The 18,953-nt window shown below is 27.7% G+C and overlaps 1 long non-coding RNA gene across 3 annotated transcripts; it reads left to right on the top strand.

Annotated features, from left to right (window-relative positions):
- The first annotated feature begins 587 nt into the window (after nt 1–587).
- LOC119669442 lies at nt 588–2,917 on the top strand. 3 transcript variants are annotated; one of them, XR_005251599.1, is made up of 5 exons: nt 588–799; nt 864–1,110; nt 2,110–2,447; nt 2,485–2,603; nt 2,684–2,917. It is a non-coding gene; the product is annotated as an uncharacterized LOC119669442 (long non-coding RNA). The 3 variants fall into 3 exon arrangements; XR_005251598.1 differs by having other exon boundaries at nt 2,151–2,603; XR_005251597.1 differs by having other exon boundaries at nt 2,110–2,603.
- Nucleotides 2,918–18,953: the final 16,036 nt, after the last annotated feature.

Here is an 18,953-nt window from a genome sequence, read left to right as displayed (position 1 = left end):
TTAGAAATTCTTCTGGCGATGTACTTTTATATGTTAATATAGAAATATTTGATTTAGATTTGTATTTTAAGAAAGTGGTTAATGTAAAGTATAAATTAATATATACCATTTTTATTCAACCACAAATTAATTCGGAAATAAATTTCAAATTTTCACTGTTATATTAAAAACAAGTACTAACTGCTTGTTATTCTATTATTTTTGGTATATTTACAGTTCCCTAAATTTTACAAGTAAAATTCTTTATTTCACATATCCGAATTCTCACGAATTATATTTTGTTCAATTGTTTTCGTACTTGAATAGTAAAATTGAAGTGTTTGGATATATATTGCATGAAAACATAAAAGACCTTTAACACATTTGATGTGTTTAAATGGATAGCTGTTGGCAATCCTAAATGAAAGTTTTTTGACAGCGATTTCATTTGTTGAAATGTTTTTGCAATGAGAGAGTATCAGCAAATTGCAGTGCACAAGCCGGTTGTTAATCGTTTTAAAAACATTCTTATTTAATTATAATTTCTAATGATAACAATTGTAATAAATTGCTGATGTTGTGAAGCTAAAATCTTTGGTGTTTTTTCATTAAAATAAATTAATCGAAAATTGTCTTCACGCAATGTCAGAAACAAATATAAAAAATGATTTGACGGTTGCTCTAACGGGACTTCAGTCCATAAGGACACGAGGTCTGCATAAACTGTTCAGTCATAAAATAAGTTAAACAAACAGGAACAAAATCACTAAATTACGCTACTTCTAGTAATTGGAAAATGGAAAAAAGAATTTTTTGTATGGTAAGCCAAATCAATTATCATTTTTGTGTTCTTTTATGTATTAAAAAATGTTTTTACTTTATAGATTCTTAAAATATTTGGCATTAGTGTTTCACATTAAAAATATATTTATTATTGCCAACAAATAATGACTCCGTTAGACCTCAAATGCATAAGTATAAAGCACGCAATAAAAATGGGGACACTAATCAAAATAGTTTGTCTTAAGTCAAAGGCCTTGAAATTTCAATGATGGGAGCGATTTTGAATTTTATTAATGTTTCCTTCCAATTGTTGCATTCGTCACCGTTTCAGCACTGGAGAATAAAAATGTGAGTAAATGTGAATTGCATATGTTATTCTTATAAGTAAAAATTAGATTTTTGTATGCACAAGGCATGTCTTTGACTAACTGAGATGTCCTTGAAATGTGAAACACTTCCAATTTGTTTCTTAACAGATTTTATAAATTATTTTTGTATATTTTTTATAATTATTAATTTTTAAGTCAGAATAAAGTTTTTGAGAAAAATGTATTCATTTGATGGTATAAGAATAGGCATTTATATTTGTAATATATTTTATTAATTTTACATTTTATAAATTTTCTGTTCAATAAAAAGCAAGATAATTTTTTCAATTTTATTAACTAAGTAAATTTATTATAATGTAGACATCCAAAATAACATTATAAACTTTAGATAGATATGTAACGAAAATGATAAGCAACAACACATTTGTATGTAATTTTATTGCAAAAATTACGAACAGATTTAATCTTTTTTATATAAACTACACATTAAACATATAGCTTGTGTTTGCTGCGTGGAGGATAAACGGCTGTGAGATGCATTAAATCATATTATGGAGTGCACACTAGCTAACGTGTACGTGTGTTTGCTTTACAGCAAGTATGCAACTGGTTTTAAGATAATGCACCTCTCCGTGCCATAAAGTGTCGCTTTTCTCCTTCTAAGTAGCGACCAAAAATCGGTTACTAACTATAGCTTTTTCTAGAAACAAAAATACAAACATAACATATTAAAGTTAAAATAGGAATCCTTCTTTATTAAGAGTATTTGATTAATCAAATGATTATTATTTAAAGACATCAATGGATGTAAAAATATTTCATAACATCGCCATTTGTTATCATGGACCTCCGCTGGATAAATAATTCAGATTTTCTATTGGATGCAAATATGATGTGAGGTGGGTTTACGGTTTTATCATTAAGTAACGTACTGAAGTAACGGCGATTTTTAGTTTAGTTTAAGTTTACGAAAATTCAAATCTCATAATAATTTCATTAATTTTCTAATATTTTTCAGTTGATTATAAAGAAAATGAATTAAAAATTACTTCTCTGCAGTTACAATAACCCAGGAATTCCCCAAAAACACAAATAAAGTATTTTTGGGAAGACTATGCCAATATTCGATGTCAGGACATTTCACATGTCGAACCGCTGAATAATGAAACATTGAAGATTTGTTAATTAAAGATGATTCCTGCTGAAAATTGACGATTAAAATGATTACACTTAAATTACTGCAAATATAACCAGATTGTAGTTATAATTTAAATATTGAAGATGAAGATGACGGTTGTGAATAACTTCATGCTAATTATCAGTAGCAAGTTGATGTGTAGCATATGCTATTAACTTGTATTTTATACTTATTAAAAATGATGTATCTCTGCAGACAAGCTGCTGTATATTGTTATCATATGCTGATGCTTTAAAGCAATGTGTAACTTTGATATACATTATGAAACCATACTATGATCAAAAAACAAATACTGAATTTAGTACTACGAATTTGTAAGTATAAATTAAATATTTTTAAAATTTTTTTGTAATAATTTAAATTAGAAATATTAATATATTTCTTTCATCAACAGATTTCTCCATAAGTCTCATCTGCCGTAATATTTAAACATCCCAGTCTTAAAGAATGTTTATATGTATTCCTGTTTAAAAAATATTATTATCTACTCACCAAGTAAGAGATAAGACACATTAGTTTATTGGAATAATTATTAAACTCAGCATAAAAAAATGATTGAATGCAACAACAACATGATCTTCAAAAAACAAAAACTTAAGCAAGTCATCAAAGCTAAGTGCAAGTTTTATTTTACTTTTATTTATTTATTTTTTATATAATATATTAAATAGGTTGAAATGTTCAAATTTTTAAATGCATATAAACTATTTTAAAATATATAAAATCAAAGAAACTTAATAGAATATAATATTTAGTTTTGAATTAAGATTGTTTAAGGAAATTGGATTAGATTCTATACCAATTTTAATGCTTACAGCCAGTCTAAAGTTTTTAGAAACTGTTACATTTATTTTTAATGATAATATTTAATTACATTAGATTAAGTTTCTTTGATTTGTGTATTACAAAATCTTTTCCAAATTAAAAGAAAAAATTAAAATTGTATAAAAATACAGGAACGAAACACAAAATAAGCAAAAAAAAAATAATCTTAGTTTGAAGAGGAATATTTTACAAAAAAAAATTATGAATTAGTCCTTCATATATTATATTTTTAATTTATTATTTCAATTATTTATTATATATTTAACTTAATTGCAGATTCCAATTTTTTGGTTGATTAGAAAATTATATATAGGTATATTTGGCTTAATTGGTATTGGTAAAATAATTGAATTTAGTATGAATATACATTTTTATATCCTAGTTCTTTATTGCTTTGAGAACACTTTGTCAATAAAATTATACCATTTGATAGTATGTTCAAATATAATATTGATCGTATATATTTATCATATTCAAAAAATTGTTAACAAAGTACATTCACAAAAAAATTAATTTTTTAATACGTTGACTGTGACGGCAGTTTAACAGGATTCTGGCAAAGGCACCTAATTTAACTTAATCCTTTTTGCAAACAAATGTATTTATAAATTTTGATGAAACCTCTAATGATTAGAAATTTTAGGTGTATTTATTAATACATTTTGTGTTCTTATAAGTCAACCGTGAATTTTTGTTACGTTTCCGGAGACCATTTATATTTTCACTGATGTAGTATATTAGTATTGATGGATTTAATATGTCTACAAGATAACTCGCAGTTGAAAATTTGATGGTCCAACATTATTAGATAATATTATTAAGCTTTTTCGGTTTGAAATAATTTGATGAAACTTTACCTAAAGTAGAGTTTTTTAGGAAAGTATGTTGAAAAAATCTCTTATTTTATTCCTTTTCATGATATAATATATTTCTTTCATATTTTTGAAGACAAATGCTCCTTAGCTTTAAAAACACTTTAATTAAAAATTACTATCAAACTTAAAAATTGCTAATTTTTATATTGGTTTCTTAAATAGAAAGTACTCAATCCACCTGACGGTAAATGCATTTCTTATATTGCTTTCACAAGCAAAGTATTATTACTAATAATAACATTATATTGCTCTCTTCTGGGGTTGCAATACAATAATTTGTAATTACTTGCTAATTAAATTCTTGAATTTAAGTGATGTAAAATACTTGTGCTTACTTTATTTGATTGATATTATTATATTAGATAAACAAAATACATTTTGTATCATATATTATGTTTATATCGTAAGTTGATTGACGACTGGTTTTAATCTTTCACATAGTACGTTTGTCAGAACCTTATATGCGATATTTGAAAGACTGATTCCACGAGTATTGGCGCAGTCTGCAAGATAACCTTTTTTGTGGATTGGGCAAAGCACAAGTAATATAAATTGAAATAAACACAAAGCTTAGCTTAAATGTTTCTTAAGACTAAAGAATCTTAAGACTAACTTAAAAATAATTTTCCTACATAGTACGTTTGTCAAAACCTTATATGCGATATTTGAAAGACTGATTCCACGAGTATTGGCGCAGTCTGCAAGATAACCTTTTTTGTGGATTGGGCAAAGCACAAGCAATATAAATTGAAATAAACACAAAGCTTAGCTTAAATGTTTCTTAAGACTAAAGAATCTTAAGACTAACTTAAAAATAATTTTCCTACAATACTTTAAGTCTTAATTATTATTATTATTATTATTAGGACATATTTATATTTTAACAAAATTATAAATTTAGTATAATTACAAAGAACATTTTATGTACATCAAATTTATATTATAGAATTTACAAATGCTTTCCAGTTATTGAGCTGCCGAGCTATTGCTCTAAGCTCACTAAAAGATTTCCTTGTTTCGCAAGAATCTGATTGATGACAGATTCGCCACAGCGTTTCGTTGTTAATAATTCGCGGTCACCAGATTCTTAAAATATGTCTTAGGCTTCTCTTGATGAAGGATTGCAGCTTGTTTATGATAGGGCATGAAGTGTGCCAGGTCTCACAACCGTATAGCAAGGTTGATTTATGCATTAAATATTTTGAATTTTAAATATTTTGTTTGCCGCATAATTATTGTAGACTTCCTTCCAGATCGATAGTGTTTGATAGTAAAACAACATCATCAGCATATTCAAGATCAGCTAGTCTGCTTCTTCACCTCCAGTTTATACCAGGCGTGCGGGTTTCTATGCTTTCAAATATCAAGTCCCAGACTGTTATAAACAGTATTAATGCATAGTAAAATTTAGTTGACATTAAAATGCTAAATATCTCACTCAGCACATTTTGCAGCTGGGGACCGAATTTGATGCTTGCTGTCTGTGCAATAGCGTAATTTAGTGATAACGCTATTGCATACAGTTTATTAGTTATATCAACTTTTTTTTTGTATCAACATAGATATTCACATTAACATAATATTTATGAAAAACTGTATGTCTCTATACAATATAATGAATACAACTTAATAAAACACTTTATTTTTATTTAAAAAGAAAATTATGTTTTATTGGTTTATTATTTTAATATAACAGGGAAGACTATGTCTTCTTATTCCGTATTACAATATTAACTTAATATTTATTTTTAATAACCGGGAAGACTATGTCTTCTTATACCGTATTACAATATTATATTAAATAATTAGGGAAGACTATGTCTACTTATTCCTTTTATTTGTTAACTAAAAGATAATGTCTTTATTTTTAAATTATTAATTTACAAATGATTTTATTCTACTGTTTTTACTAAACATCAAGCATTGATCATCACCTTTAGATTTAACGTGACAAAATAATGCAGACAGGGCGTCAGCATTCTTAATCGGTCAGGTGAATAACAAGAAAGAGAAATATTAAAGTTCAAACTAAGTTACCAACGAAAACAGAAAATGAATGTCAACGAACTAATTGTGACAGAAATTAGTGCAGTTAATAAGAAATATTTCCCAAGATATGTATTTTATTAACAGAAAATATTGTTGGTATTAACTTACATACGATATAATATGCAAGAGTTTAAGAATGTGGCTCCTCCACCCCTTAATTCGAGATTCTTCTGGATCTCGTTACTATAAATATATTCAGGAAGTAATAATTAAAAAAAGAAATAAAATAAAAATTTATACAATTTCATACTTCCTTTTAATTTGTTTTAATTCAATTTCATCGATATTATTGTGTTAGATATTATTTACAATTTTTATTTGGTCTTTTCTTTTATAAAGATAAAGCAAAATTGCAATAATTAGGAAGATAAGTACACCAAATGTAATACTTATTCCATAGAATAATTTTTTATGAAAATAAAATTCTTTTATTTCTTTTGTGTTTTTAAATTTTTCTAATTCAATGTTTTTAAATTCTGAAATTTCTTGGGCTGAAGTATTATCAAATTGGAATTTTTCATAAAATTCAATCTTTTTTTTAATATATTTAATGTTTAAAATTTTTATATGACAATTTGCAAAATTAATTAAATTATTTTTATTTAACACTATTCCATTTTGCACTATTTTCGAATTAATGGGATTTTATGATTTATTGTTCAATCGTAAAACAAAGTTAATCAAAAAAGAATATACCTACTGTAAAGACCTTTTTCGGCCCTTTCTATAGCTGGGGTATACTCAGCGAGTATACCAGTGTTCGTTATAAGAAATTAATTTAAAAAAAATATAATAACAGACAATTCTGTTTATAGCAGCGTTTATTGTTTAACAAAAAAAAAACAATCAAGTTGTGGAAAGTTGTGTTGTAGAATGTTGAAAATGTTGTAGTTAGGATTGATGTCAGTGGTGCGCGGGTTGCTGTAACACGAGGAATTCCAAATCGCAATCTGTAATAGGAAAAATTCCAAAACACAATTTGTAACAGGAGAAATTCCAAATAGCCTCTTAAGGAAGTGAAAAGTTGTTACTCATTCAATAAGATTCTTGTCAGCTAAAGCCAGACAAAGTTCCCTTTCCAATACGAAACCTAGCCACGATTGTCAGCAATTGCCAAACGCTCGTAAATCCACACGCCTTCTAACAGTGTTGGTGATTCGTCATCCATTCTTCCTACGCTGCAAAAGCCAAGCAAAAGGTAATTCAACCACCAGCATTGTAAATAAAAAACGGAGACAAAAGAAATTAATTTTTAATATTAAAAATTCCCCAAATTTATTAATTCATATAGATATTTATGACGACTCTCATATCAAGCCAATTGCGTTTTTCAAATTTTTCTCTTGTAAAATGGTATTGTGCATCGATATGCTTTGTTCTTTTTTGGTATACTGGATTCTAAACTAAACGTATGGCACTCTGATTGTCCATATAAAAATTTACACTTAAACACTTTTTTATCTAAAACACTCCCCTAAATATTGATGGATATATTAAATTATTTTAATACACATTATATACTCGAATAACAGATTATCAAAAAGTAACATTAAAATTATAAAATGTTATATGAATCATTACAAACAAATACTATATCAATTGTTATAAAAACAAGTAGATACCAAATATTTTCACAAGAATATTTACAATTACAAAATTTACACAAGTTATAAACCCTATCATAAATATTGAATGAATTAACTAAAAATAAATTAAATAAAATAAAATTAATAAATAAATTAACTAACAACATAGTTCAATAGCTTAAAAACAAATGTATAATTAAATATATACACCATATTATTATATTATTATCCGTCTTGTATCAATTTAATTTAAAGATATTCAGTCTTATATAAATGTCAGTATGTGAGATTCTAAAGAATAGGTATAAACCAACAAATTAAGCTATAAGGTTTCCATTTACGCGTTTCGTCCAGTAACCAACTGGACTCATCAGAATGGATTTGAAATTCATAACAAATTTCTATAAAATTTCGTCATTGTTCAGTATAAATTTCTATAAATTCGTCATTGCTCAGTATAGAATTAAATATAAATTATATATATATAGTATTAGCCAAATATAAGTTATATACTATGTAATGCATATATAAAATAATATATAAAAATAATAAATAAGAATATAAACTACATTATATACATTATAAATATCAATTAAATAATTATAAATATCAATATAATTCTATATAAGATATACATTATGTAAAACCATATTGAATATAGCTATCAGCAATTTAAATCTAAAAATTTAAAAATTCAAAATATATAAATATACTATATAAAATACAATATAAACCATCATATATAGAGTATTTCAGAAAATACATATGAAATCTTCCAGAACCATTTTTTATATATAGAGGATTTTTAGAAAATTCAAAAAATTTAGTCTTCCAATCTATCATTCCAAATCAATTTTTGGAAATAAGTATATAGAACATACTATGAGATTTAAAACTTCTAAAACATACGTAAGCCTCATCTTAACATAATCTATGGGATTGAAAAATAAAATAATGAAAATATTGCATGTAAAAATATTAACTAAATTAAAACGGCTTATCTGTTTTGTTCCTTTATTTATATATTGTAGACAATTTTCCTTCCTTGGTCCTCCGCTTCATATGGTATCTTTGATAATTTCATAATACTTCTTAATAATTCAAATTAATATTTATTACTTATAGAAACAATTTACAAAAACAAAAACAAATTTACGATCAATGTATATTGCCTATTATATTAAAAAGTTCAATAACATTTCAAACTGATCAAGTACAAATAACAAATAAAACTAAATCATAAACATATTAAAACAACAAATACATCTATTACCCCTATTTTACTTTTATGTTTTGTTCAAAAATTCTTTACAGTGCTGCCAAATCCATCCAATATAAATGTAGTTAGACATGTTTTATAAATAATATTAATATTAAATATTCAAATATACTATTTTCATTTAGTTAAATTAATAATGTTATTCTTTTATCCTACTATTTACTTCTTATAAATCAATATATTATTATATATATTAAATTTAATGCATTATTTGCATCTCTCTATGTTGTTATATTTATAGTGATAATATTATACCTAAACCTTATCCAAGTTTCACACCCAAAAAAGCAGATTTTAATTGTATAATTCAATTATAGAGAAATTACTATTTACTGTCTTTTATTCATACATAATGTTCTTAAAAATTATTATTAATAAATAAATAATCTATTGTATGTGTATTTCTATTTTTAGGCTAGTTTATTAAATAAATTTAATTTATTAAAATTGCATACATCTATAAATTATATAAATTATAGCATCTTTATTAAATTATACCATCCTAACTAATAATATTAAATTATTGTATTTATCTATCATTGTTACCAACCTATTATCTTAATAATATATAGATTAACCGATATTACTCCGCCAAAATTCATTAACATCTGATACCTAGTACCGTATAATTAAATTTTGCGAATGTTAATATAATAGGTTAAACATCACAGCATCCGTATTACTTAAATACATATACATAGGTAAAAATATTGTAACATTCCTTTTCTTTTTTTATATATATTTATCTTTTTTATATTGCAGTTACTTTGTTTATCAACTTATATAAAGCCTGTCTTAGAAACAACATTTCATCTTTATAAAAATTTTTAAAAAATTAAAAATTAATTTTTAAAAAATTAAAAATTAATTTTTAAAAAATTGAAAATTAAAAATTAATTATGTGAATTTTATTGCATTTTTATAACAACTATTTAATTAAGTGAATTATTTAAAGTATTTAAATTTAATATTTGTGTTACCAAAGAATACTATTTGAAAATTTAATTATTGGAAATATTAAATATTGCATTTTTTAACAACTTTTAATTAAGTGAATTAATTCAAGCTATAAATTTAATATTTGTGTTAACTAATATACAGGCACAAAATTTGCAAACAGCTGTTTTCCTTTGACGTGTGATAATGCTAAATATCTTAGTGATAAAATATATATTAATTTAAAACTATATTATATTGGATTGTTCAACTACTAATAATCCTCTTAAAATCTTTTAATATTACATCATGTATGTATATCATAATATTGATATTATCCATATATTACATTTAATTAAAAATTAATATCCATTTATGCTTTCCATAATAAAATATAAATATATTTTAAAATTATATAATCTAAATTATTGCACATACATTAACATACCTATTTACATATTTATACATATATGACATCTATCAATTTCTTATATGAATTTTATTTTCCTAAATCTACATTAAATATTTTAGATCTACATGAGATTTCTACATTATTTATTTACATATTCAACAATATTATTCCTCTCAAAGTTTTATATTTATTTAAAAATTAATCTCATATAATATAACTAACTATATTTCAAAAAGGTCTCGTATGAATATGAATATATCTATTGATGACAATACACTTATAACTCTAATGGACAATTTGGAGGAAAGAATTTTATGTAGAACAAGGGAAGAACCTAACAATTTTTTAGGTTTGTCGTCGTGGAACCCCATTCGATTGCTTTAGAGTTGAAGTTCCCTGCAGTAATTAGGGAGCCTCCAATTTCTCTAGCCTTATCTTCTATATTATGGAGTTTGTTTTCAAATTTACCAATAGTATCATTGGGTATTAGATAGCAGCTTATAACAGTGTAGTCATTTGTCTTTACCCATACAAAACCTTCCCCGCTTTTATTAAGTGTTCCTTTTGATGGTGTCCAGATAGCTGCGGTTCCAGTCTGGTCCTCATACTTTCCTGTGCTACTTATTTTCTTGTATTGCTCGCTTATGATGACGACGTCGATTTTTCGTTCTAGAACTAACTGAGAGCAGAGCGTCAGCCGTCTTGCTCCTATGCATATTTGCTTGAAGTATTCTCATTTCCTTTTGCTAACTTCGCACTTATGGGAACCCGGTATGTGGTCCACCTTGGTGCATCCTTTACTTACGCAAATGTAGCATTTCGGCGGCCTTGTGCACTCTTTCAGCTTGTGCCCGCTTTCTCCGCATTGAATGCATAGGGCTTGACCGTTTCTGTCAGGTCCTTTGCAATTTTATTGAAGATGTCCTGTTTCGAAGCATCTGTAACAGCGTTTTACATCTTGTAAGAGTTTTATTCTGCATCTTATTAAGCCCACACGAATACGTTCCGCCTTTTGAAGTGTTTTAGCTGCCTGGCTTGATATGCAGACATAGGCTCTCCGTTGTTCTCTGGTATTTGCACCAGAAATTTTTACATCCATTTGCTCCGTGGGTTCTTGGAGTGCAATTCTTACTGCAACTCTTACCTCATCATCTGTTGTAAGGCTATCCAAGTCTATTTTTGCACGGGGCTTAAGTTCAGTTACCATTGCTGCCTCTCCCATTGTTCCTTTTAATTCGGCGTAAAAGTCGTATTTTTTACCACCTTTTCCTAGTTCTAAAAGTACGGCCCCACTCCTAGTTTTGCGTATGGACCGGATGGGCACCTCTTCATCATCTGGCTTTATCTTCGTTCGAAGGTCCTTAAGGATATCCGCGTATGTGTGTCCTTCGTTTTGTTTGATGATAACAGTTTCCGGTTTCTCTCGGATCCCGGGCTTCTCTTTTCGTTTCAGGCTTTTTTGCCACTTTTTGTTTTTTGCCTGTTACTTTTACCCATTTTTATTCGTTTTCTCCTTCGGCGCCTTCGGTGGGGGCTGCAGATTCTTTCGTTTTCAGCTTTTTCTCTGGTGTTTCCGCCACTGGGATTATCGCTGTACGCTTTTGTCGCTGCACGGTTGGTGTCTACCGCATTGGTATCCCTTCGTGCCTTTTTTTTACTTCTGCCTCAAGCCAACATCGGTGGAAATAACCCATCATATCGAACTGCGTGTCCAGTTCATGTACCCCCTCTTTAATGTCCGTCGAGACATTTCTTTGCCGATTTACGGCTTGCTTTATTTTGTTAAAGGTGACTTTCGAATGTCTTCGCCTCTTCGCTCTTCATTTTCTTGGTGAACTCATTTCCCGGTGAAATGAGGATACCATTCGTTTGTGGTGACACCGTTGGCATGTCCTCGTCCATTGCAGACTTCCATCGGCCTGCAGTGGCACATTCGTTAACATTTGTGGTGTGTTTTGTTTTTCCTTATTCATATTTGATAGGGTCCAAACTCCTAACCGCTATCGATGTTCGATTGTATAGTCGCTCGTAACGATCCCCATGGTTATCTATGTAAAGCAGGGAGGCGATGCGAGGGTTGACACAATTTCTTATGGGAGATTGTGTTCAGAGCCAGGATCTGGCGCAGGTCAGGAGTACTTTCAACTTAGCCTTTACCACCAACTTAATGGTGACGAGACATCGAACGTACTTGGAGACTTGCCAAGTTTTAAAAGGACGGAAGAAGATGTGGCATTAACCTGAAAGCCACTTCTATGAGATGTCACTCTCATATACTCAGGTAACAGAATACCACATCCGCCAGCACAAAAATCATCATTTAAGTAGTTTGTTCCAGTATGCCATAATCAGGATCTTACTGGGCTCAATCCTGTTTTTATTGACATTTCTCTTTAACAAAGTTGCTGTATTAAAATTTGCCAGTAAGTTAGACATCTTGTCTCCAAAGTCTCTAATAGGTTGATTGTATCCTTGTTTTAAATCGTAAATTTTTTGGAGTAATTGGGGAACCGACAATGTAGGTATATAATTTAAATTCAATTTTTCAACTAGTTCATTTAATGTATTAGGGTAACCTACAGGTGAAACCCTAGCACGAACATTGTGATGAATTTTACACTCTACCACATATTCTAAGAATTCGTTTTTGTCTTCGTTACGTAATTTTTTATCATATGTAATCAATTTGTGCAAGAACGAACTCAGTTCTTCTTGTTTCCCTGTGAAGGTTTGTATGTATTTTTCAATATACTCAACATTGAGTCCTACAAGGGTAGACATGACTGTATTAGTTGTTTGGTTAGATGTTGCTGAAGAATTATTACTGCTAGCAGTGTCTGTGCTGCTAGTATTGTCTTCTGAGGTGGACATATTTACTAAATAAAGTCTTGTTTTATTGTAATTATGGAAAAAGTTTTCTTTTAGTATGTCAGTTTCTTCTAATTTTGAGGTTATATACAGTGAATTCACCTCTTTTTTTAGATTCTCTAACCTAAGTAATTTGTTTTCTATTGTTTGTCTAGTGTATCCTCTACTACTTGATTTCTTTGCGTTGTTAAAAATTAATTGTACCTCTCCTAGATTTTTTATGATTGTGTCCATGAGACAACAATATTGTTAAAGCGATTGAGTGGAATTAGATTAGCAATAGGGTTAAAACTTTCAAGAGAATAGTGGAACAACGAATCAATATTATAATAAGTTAGTCAAGTATACAACAGTCATATAATTTTCATCAGTTACTATAAACTTTTAACATTACAACGTTCCATCTATATGTTTTCAGAATTACATTTATTTTTAAAAAAAATTTAAACTTAATTTAAATTTATACAATTACATTTTATTACTTATCATTTAACAAGTGTAATTATTTATTTGTATATTTATTATATAATAAAAAAAAATTTATAGGTATATTTGAATTACATAATTTTAGTATATAAAAAAAATTTTTGGAATATTTTTATACATTTGTTTTATATATATTTTTTTTTTTTTAAATATTTTAAATTTATTTTACACATCATTGCCTATATTCCTACGTACATGTTTATGTACATATTTTTTAATGTATTTATCTATCTTGTAGGCAATGAATATAATTAAAGCTACTAGTAATAACGTAATAAGTGCTACCTGTAAATTTCCTGAGGATGTTGTTTGGCTGTTGTTTATGTTGTTTGTGACATCGTTCTTCTGTTGTTGTTTATTTCCCACGTTGTATTCGTCGCTCAAGAACCATCCCATTTTGTCTTCTTTTTTATGTACTTTGTTTACTGCTTACTTGAGTCTGTGTTATTTGTTTAATTAATGAATTTAGTTTAAAATAACTTAATGTTCAAAACGCTTCGCATATTGATTAATCATTAATTTTGACACTAAAATTTAGTTCTTTGATAATTGATTAATTATTTCAATGGGCATTATTATTTTGAATTATCACTTTCACCAAATGGATTATAATATTGAATTTAAATTTTTAAATAAATTCATTTTCAAAACGTTTTATTTAATGTTTATTTATACATTGTTATTGTCATTGAAATTTATTTTTTGTTTTTTTTTTTTTTTTATAATAGACTGAATGTTTCAGTAGACATTATTGTTTTGAATTATTACTTTCTCACTATAATATTGAATTTAAAATAAATTCCTTTTTTAAAAACATTTTATTTAATGTTTATTTACACTTTATTATTGTCACTAAAATTTATTTCGTTTCTCTTATTTGAGTTTTTATCAATTTAGAATTTCAAAATTTCAGTTAGTAACTGAAGGGTTCAATTATTTTTTTAAAAGCTGTGTCAGGTTATCAAAATTAAATTCTTGTTCTGTAATGAGATGTCGATGATATGTAGGAAAAATTATTTTAAATTGATAAGAAGGGGTTTCTCCAAGAGATAAAATTAACTGATTTTTGAAAACATTAATGGGAGTATCAGTAAATGGTATTAAATTTTGAGAAGAACTTTCGTCACTGTTTTGAGTTGCTGTCATTGAATTCACTTCAGCATTTTGTGGTGATCTTGATAATGCGTCTGCTACTACATTCATTCTACCGGGTTTATAGACAAGTTCGTAATTGTACTCTTCTAGTATAGCTTTCCATCTTTTTAACTTGTAATTACAATTTTTATTGCTTAAGGCATGTGTTAGCGGTTGATGATCTGTGAATATTTTGAACTTAGCTGATCCATATAGGTAATTCCTTAGCTGTTTAAGGGCCCATACTATTGCGAGCATCTCTTTCTCGTTTGTAGCATAGTGCTCTTCAGCTTTATTTAATGTTCTTGATATAAAAGTGATCGGTTTGTCTTGTTGTGCAAGTACTGCACCTATTGCATACTGTGAAGCGTCTGTGGTAAGTTGAAATTCAATTTCGAAGTTTGGATAAGATAATAGAACATCTTTTGAAGTTAATGTTCTTTTTATTTTGTTGAAGGCTGTTGTGTCCACCTGTTGTTTAACTTAGTGTCCTCAGAAGCCGCTCATGGCACGGTGGCTAGCCCGGTATGCTCGCCGGTGTTGGGGTGGGGTTCTTAGCAACTGAGGCTACACCGTAGACAACAACAAAAAAAATAATTCGTGCCATGTTCTTTTAATTCTTATTCTAACTAATTAAACCTATCCATCCTTCATTAATATTTCATTTCTATCCTTATTTGTATTCCTATACTAATATTCAAATAATGATTATTATTTTTACACCGTAATCCAAATCCATTAATTATCTCAATGATAACAAAAAAACTATTATTTAATTAATTCATTTACTTGACGTACATTACTTCAATATTTCCACAGACGAGAAGAAAAAAAAAATATATAACTTAAATTACTATCATTTATTTGAGTTTCCTCAACTTAAAAAAGTCCTCGTCGAACAGTATGGGCAGCGTCTTGCCTTTGATGGTTACTACTACTGCAGCTGCCTTAGGAAGCTCAGTATATGCCAGGCTTACTCCCAAGTCGCAAGTTCCACCTCTGGGCAACCCTACGGCTTTCGCTTCAGCTATGGTGGCCTTCTCCATTCCCCAGTCGACGTTTTTAGCCTTGCCAGCCTGTATTGTACTGGTTTCCTCAAAAGTGGGAAACACTGGTAACACATCTGGTAGGGCTTGATTGCTGTTCGTGAAACGTTTCATTTTTAACAAATAAATGACTACAAATTTTTTTCTCTTTTTTAAGGAATCCCTGCCTTAGAAAAAATGATAGAAACACCAAACTAACACCACCCCGTTATATAAATTCAAGATCTCATAATGAACTCATCAAGAAAAATAAAAAAAATTATAAATAATCCAAAAACAATATATACTTGTAAAAATTTTTTTTTTCTTTATTTTTTTTATATTTACTAAATATAAAAATAAAAAATATAAAAATTGTTTTATACAACTTATAGTATGATTTGAAAATTATTAAACAGATCTTATAAAATGTTTACACCTATATAAATATTCATATTATTCCACAATGAATTTAATTTATACATATTTTCTTTTTCTTTTATCAATATTTATGAATTCTAACTAGTATTAACAATTTTACACAATATTTCTGCGTATATATATATTTACATTCTTCAAAAATATCTTTAATTTATATACATGTTTCTATTAATAATCATATACTAAACATACCGTGATTATACGGTTTCATTCATTTCTTTTCAAAAAAAACAAAAAAACAATATATATAAAAAAAAAACTCCCTAACCAAAGGGCAAACAATTGAATAGAACAGAAAGAAAAAAAAAATTGAATAAAATTAAAACCAAAACAAGTTCAGTGATTACTCCGGAATATTATTATTTAATTAACGTAGGAACAATATCAGTGAGACTACAGATTTTAAGAGAATAAAAACCAAAAAAAAAATTGTAGCACTAATAACAAAAATAAAAAAACCACCAAAAAAAAAATCAATTATAAAAAAAAAGTTTAATTTTTAGCAGTGAAACTTAGCTACCGCATTTAAATTTGCTATTTGCTCACATAGCTTACCTTACAGCCGCAGAAATGACGTCACTCCAGCCACCGCTGATCTAGCTATAAATTACAAACTACAAACAAATAAGTAAAGAAATAAATATATGTATTGGTGATTATAAAGGATTTTCTTTTTCTTTTCTTTTTTTTTTTTCTGTTCTGATATTTCTATCACTTTGGTACAATATGTATAATTCAATATGTATACAATATGTATAATATGTATAATTCCTGGGAGTGACGCAAAAAAAAATTATTGTAATAATCAAGTCACTCAAATCAGTTTGGCATTAACTATCTATTCTTTTAAATGATCAATGAGCAACACAAAAAAAAAAAATATATAATGATTTAATATAAAATTGATAATAGATAAAAAAAAATAAATTTAATAATAAAAAAAATTGAAAATTATGCAATTCGATGCTTTAAAGTTCTTTTTGTTTCTATATTCAAGCTGTGTCCTTAAGAGCTGGAATACCTGGCCACCGTTGTATCCTAACGGTGGATCCTGCTGCCGTTACCGTTCTCAGTTTCCGTTATTTCCTTTTATGTCCGTTAGAGGTTGGATATGATGATTTTTTTTTTTTCTTAATTTATGCGGTGGAATTTCAAATCTTCGCGTAGTCTTTTCTCGCCTGATGATTAAATTAATTGTACTTATTGGCTGTAATTTCTTTTAAATTCCAATTTTTACTAATTTTAAACAATTTTTGTTATATATTTGGCTATTTCTCGACTTTAACCACTTCTGATAGTTTTTATTAAAAATTTTAGTTAATTTGTAAAAGCAAATTCTCGTTAAATCTTTGTTTTTTAAGCACTTTTAATAAATTTTTAGAATAAAACGAATTTTTGTTAAATCTTTGTGTTTTAAGCACTTTTATAAATTTTTAGAATAAAATGAATTTTTGTTAAATCTTTGTGTCTTTACGCACTTTTAATAAATTTTTAGAACACAACAAATTTTAAATAGTTTTTAATCTTTATTCGTTTTTAATAAATTTTTATAATAAAAATTTTAAATAATTTTTAGTCTTTATTCACTTTTAATAAACTGTCTTAAAATTTTCTTTTATCGGTTTTTAATGATCTGAAATGCACCACTTGCCGTACTCGAAAAATACAAAAAAAAGAGACCGAAACAAGCTTCCGCTGGCTATTTTATAGTCAGTTTGTCTAACTGAAAAATCCTCCTGCCGCGTTAGTGATCCTGTTAACTCTTTGTTTACCGTATAACGCTCTTGGAAATTTTTCACCACTCTCCTAGTTGGCTTTGCTGGCTTTTGTTTTGTGTTTATTTATTTGTTTGAGGGTGATGACCTCTAAGAAAGCTTACTTTATTTTTTCCTTCCAATAAAGCTAAAATTTGTCTTAAGTGTATCAATGTATTATTTTTATTTGGCAATACTATATTGTTATGACTAAGTCAAACTTTATTGGAGCTTTAGTGAAATTCGCCCTACCGATATTGAACAAAACAAACAAGACTCGAAACTAAAAGCTTTACTTTTCGCCTTCCTTAATTACTACTTTGTTTACTTCTATTATTATTTTTTTTTTTTTTAATTGATAGCGTGCGCGCAATGCACGTTGAATTTCTTTATCAAAAAAAAAGAAAAATAATTTTTTTCTTTTAAACATAATTTTGGTGATATTCTTATCGTGAAGTGTGTGTAGTCAATTAAATTAATAATTCTTCTAATTAATTAGAAGTGTGTGTAATAATAAGGAATACTACGTAAATACTACAGTGAATTCTAAATTACAATGAGTGATGGAGGCAGTCGCTACACCGAGTACCCCTGGATGCCGCAGGAGACCCGAGGTAATGTCTGACCATATTAAGTAATCCTACTTTAATAATGCCTTAATTTTCAAACAGGTCTACATAACAAGGCTTCAATTGCATTTTCATTAAAAGTTATTTGTTTTTTTCCTGATTCTTTTTTGGACATTCGTCCCTCTTTCCCCCTTAAAAGAGCCGTCAGGGGTTTTGCAAGCTTAGCGTAATCTCTAATAAAGCGGCGATAAAAACCTGAAAGGCCTAAAAATGATCTCAACTCTTTGATTGTATTTGGGTATGGGAACTTCATAATAGACTCTACTTTTGCTGGATTTGTTTTTATCCCATTTGAGGAAATAATGAACCCCAAAAATTCGACTTCACTTTTCAGAAATTCGCATTTATTGAGTTGAATTTTCATA

The sequence above is a fragment of the Teleopsis dalmanni genome, chromosome 1 (genome assembly GCF_002237135.1).
Source record: "Teleopsis dalmanni isolate 2A chromosome 1, ASM223713v2, whole genome shotgun sequence".
NCBI lineage: Eukaryota > Metazoa > Arthropoda > Insecta > Diptera > Diopsidae > Teleopsis > Teleopsis dalmanni.
This window is presented reverse-complemented; position numbering and strand designations above follow the sequence as displayed.